At 46.4% G+C, this 4,397-nt stretch overlaps 1 pseudogene; it reads left to right on the top strand.

Moving 5' to 3' along the window:
- The first annotated feature begins 980 nt into the window (after window positions 1-980).
- LOC133069884 (ADP-ribose pyrophosphatase, mitochondrial-like) lies at window positions 981-2,012 on the top strand (annotated as a pseudogene).
- The last annotated feature ends 2,385 nt before the right edge of the window (window positions 2,013-4,397 follow it).

Raw genomic sequence — 4,397 nt, 5'->3', positions numbered from 1 at the left:
ATGGTCCAGACCTCAGTACAGTCTCCTGTCTGACAGCTCCTGGCATGCTATAGCCACTCCTCCTTTGAATATAAAGCTTATGCAACTGGCCTAAGCCACTGGGCTAGTGAGGTGGGCCTGAGATTTGGAAACTTCCTCCTCCACCTCCTAACCCCCTCCCCTGCTGCCCCCACATTGCAGGCATTGCATTTCATGAATTTCTCACCAGACCACTCAGGGTGCATCAAGAGAGCCTTCTCCTTCCAGGGCACCCTTGCCAGGCTTTCCAGCATCCCATACAAGCTTTGGGCCCCACAGCCTCCAATGCATTCATTCTGCTTTCCCGCCCCCCCGCCCCCCCAACAGACACCGGTCCTACATTTGGTGAACTATTTAATAAATTTACCCTTAAGCCTAATACCAGGCGAAGCAAGTTATTGTGTGCTGATTTTGTTGGTGGTGTTTGACCCCGGTTGAATTCCTTGGTTGGGAAGATGCCCTGGAGAAGGGATAGGCTACCCACTCCAGTACTGGTGGACTTCCCCTGTGGTTCAGCTGGTAAAGAATCCCCCTGCAATGAGGAAGACCTGGGTTCGATCCCTGGGTTGGGAAGCTCCCCTGGAGAAGGGAAAGGCTACCCACTCTAGTATTCTGGCCTGGAGAATTCCATGGACTCTGTAGTCCATGGTGTCACAAAGAGTCGGACACGACTGAGCGACTTTCACTTTCACTTTCTTTCTCAACCGTTTGGAATCCTTTCCAGACACTGAACTCTTTCAATGTGAAATGCAAACGCAGTGCTCCCCAGGGAGCGCTGGGCTGGTTTGTGGTGAGCCTCCTCCAGGGCTCCCGTCCCCCAGGAATCCCATCTTCCATCCCCATGCCTCCCATTCCCAATGTCTGTTCTGCGGGAGCGGTGCCCCCCACCGTACTCCCACCAGCAAGGATTCTGATGCCCCACCTGAGAGCAGCAGAAATCCCAGCCGCCTGCCAGGAGGTGGATGGCTGGACACTGCCTGGCAAAGGCTTTAGCCCCAGCGTTTCTCTTTGTGGCCTTGGCCTCTGCGGCACTCAGGCCCAGCAGCTGCCCCATCTCAGCTGCCTGGAGCCCATTTTCCTCACACGGGTTTCCTCCGAATTTCATCATGTCAGTTTCAAACAGCACTGCTTAAAAGAGCCACAAGAAGGCCCGGATGTCACCATACCCGGGCTCTCAAGTGGAGCGAAGCCAGGTTCCCAACGAGAAGGTGAGCTGGCTGGTTGAGTGGCCAGAGGACAAGCCTGTCCAGTACACTTCTGGCTCAGTCTTGGCCGACCAAAGTGGGCAGACCCTCTTTTGGGTGAAAGAAACTTCTCTCCCAAATTTAACGAAAAGGATGGGCCTGTTGAGAGAAGGAGCCAGAACCATTGGTATGAGGTTGAACACGGTAGACCTAGAAATCCTGCAGGTCAGACAGGGCTGGTTGGCCGAGGGCTTTTGGGGCGCTGGGGCCCCAGTCATGCTGCAGATCCCATCTTAACCAGGTGAAAAAAAGGATAACAAGGGAAAGAAAGTAACCCATCCTGTTTCTGGGAGAAATATCCTGCAGTTTGTAGCCATCAAAAGGAAGGACTGTGGGGAATGGGCCATCCCAGGGGGAATGGTGGATCCAGGAGAGAAGTTTAGTGCTGCACTGAAGAGAGAATTTGGTGAGGAAGCCATGAACTCCTTACAGAAGTCCAGAGCAGACACACAGGAGCTGGAGAAACAATTGCACAAACTATTCAGCCAGGAACGCTTTGTGGTCTACAAAGGCTACGTGGATGATCCCCGGAACACAGATAACGCATGGATGGAGACAGAGGCTGTGAACTATCATGATGAAACAGGGGAGGTCATGGATCTTCTTCCCCTGGAAGCTGGCAATGATGCCGAGAAAGTGGGATGGGTGGATATCAATGATAAACTCAAGCTTTATGCCAGCCACTCCCAATTTATTCAACTTGTGGCTGAGAAACGAGGTGCCCACTGGAGTGAACACTACCATGAGTAATGGCGTGGAGTCTCCTGTAAGCCAGAAGCCTTCGGATGAATACAGGTAGATAAGAAGCAAACAGCCCAGAACTCACCTTCAACAGGACAGGGAGGATCATTCCTTTTGGCGATGATTTCCCAAACTGTTCACAGGCTGGAGGCTTTGTATCAGATAACAATACTAGACACATATGGAGAAGTGGAATCACAAGTGTTGGCTTTCCAACTGGAAGAAGAAGAATGTAGTCACCTGTTGTATATGTTACATATATGACTTTAACCAAATTATACAACTAATGCCTTTGAAGAATTACCGGTAAAACAAAGATAAATTTTTATCCACCATATCCTCTACTTTTCATCCAGCTTGCGTTTGTCAGTTCTTTCTCTTGATGTGTTAGACTTTAATGGTTTAACTTTAATGTATAATCTGAGTTTTAGAATAACATTTGTTTATCAAATTTAGCTTTATGTGATCTTACATTCACTGCTTTCAAGTACAGAAGGGCTCTGGTTATTCTTGTTTTTAGAACCTTCAGTTTTATGGGAAAATTCCATCCCTATTTTAGTCCATAAGGATCAAGTACTTATGAACCAGAAGGAAAAATGCAGTGACAAAATGAGTTTAATATCCAGCCTTCTCTCTGGTTATCACAGCTGTTTATTCTGAACAGAGTGGACTAAGCTAAAGACATTTGTTTCATCTCAGAAGACCCTACAAATGCCAATTCCTGTCAGGAAAGAGTCTATCAGGAGATGTACGTAATCACAGCCTAATAAAAATTACAATTCACATCTACCTTTCTCCATTAAAAAAAAAACCCCAATATATAAATAGAGAAAGTGTCTATAGTTAGTTTGCAAACGGAGATACCCCCTGATAATCACCAGTGAAGGGATCTCAGTAGCAACAAATAGGCCAGAAATACATTTCTTCCCTTTCTTGTCACCTAAAACAAGCCAGTTTTAACTTTATTTGTATGCAATACAATATATGGAAAATTAACTCAAACTACTGTGATGAGACTTTTATAGCTAAAGAAGAAAACTATTTGTAGTTTTTTAGGCATTGATAATCTCATAAGAAAATACTTCCATAATCATAGCTAACACTTATATTCCACTTACCATGTGCACATACTCTTGTAAGTGCCTTGTTATAGTGATTTACTTATTCCTAAGGATTCCCCTAAGAGGAGGAGGGTACTCTTTTTTTTCTATAATATCTTTTATTATTTTTAAAAATTTATTTATTTTAATTGGAGGCTAATTACTTTACAATATTGTAGTGTAGTGATTTTTGCCATACATTGACATGAATCAGCCATGGGTGTACATGTGTTCCCCATCCAGAACCCCCCCCCTCCACTTCCCTCCCCATCCCATCCCTCAGGGTCATCCCAGTGCACCAGTCCTGAGCTTCCTGTCTCATGCCTCAAACCTGGACTGGCGATCTGTTTCACATATGGTAATGTACATGTTTCAGTGCTATTCTCTCAAATCATCCCCCCGCGCCTTCGCCCACAGAGTCCAAAAGTCTGTTCTTTACGTCTGTGTCTCTTTTGCTGTCTCGCATATAGGGTCATTGTTACCATCTTTCTAAATTCCATATATATGTGTTAATATACTGTATTGGTGTTTTTCTTTTTTACTTACTTCACTCTGTATGGTAGGCTCCAGTTTCATCCACCTCATTAGAACTGATTCAAAGGCATTGTTTTTAATGGCTGAGTAATATTCCATTGTGTATATGCACCACAGTTTTTTTATCCATTCATCTGCTGATGGACATCTAGGTTGCTTCCATGTCCTGGCTATTGTAAACAGTGCTGTGATGAACATTGGGGTACATGTGTCTCTTTCAATTCTGGTTGGAGGAAGGTACTCTTACCTCACAGGCTGGGCTCTCTAGGGAGCAGACTCTGAGATGGTGATTGACATTGTAAGAATGTTTCTCAGGGAGAGGTCTTGGGATCCACTCTTGGGGAAGGGAGGAGAAAGAAGCAGGGTTGGGTGGGGTGAGAAGTTGAGGCGGAAGCCTGGTGAAGCCCTCAGTCCACCCCATAGGGAGCTCTGGAACTGGGAGGGCTCTACCAGCTGCCCTGAATTAGGGCGAAGGTTCAGGCCTTGATACTCTTTGTTGATCAGTCACTGGATGTGGGCTGCCCAGGGAAGGGGATGTGCCCTAAGGAGAGACCATTTCCTCAGCCAAGGCCATACCCAGAGAGGGCTCCCAGATGAATAACATCTCCTGGTAACTCCCCAGCAACTGAGAAGGGGAATCTGTGGAAGGCAAGGGTTAGGCCCCACAGGGTCCACTACATATTGTCCCCCTGGTTTACAGATGATATGCCTGAGGCACAGAGAAGTCACGGAACTCACAAGTTATACCACCAGGGAGTGC

This window comes from Dama dama, chromosome 15 (genome assembly GCF_033118175.1).
Source record: "Dama dama isolate Ldn47 chromosome 15, ASM3311817v1, whole genome shotgun sequence".
In the NCBI taxonomy this organism is placed as follows: Eukaryota; Metazoa; Chordata; class Mammalia; order Artiodactyla; family Cervidae; genus Dama; species Dama dama.
The sequence above is the reverse complement of the archived record's forward strand: the minus strand, read 5'-3'. Positions and strand labels throughout refer to the sequence as shown.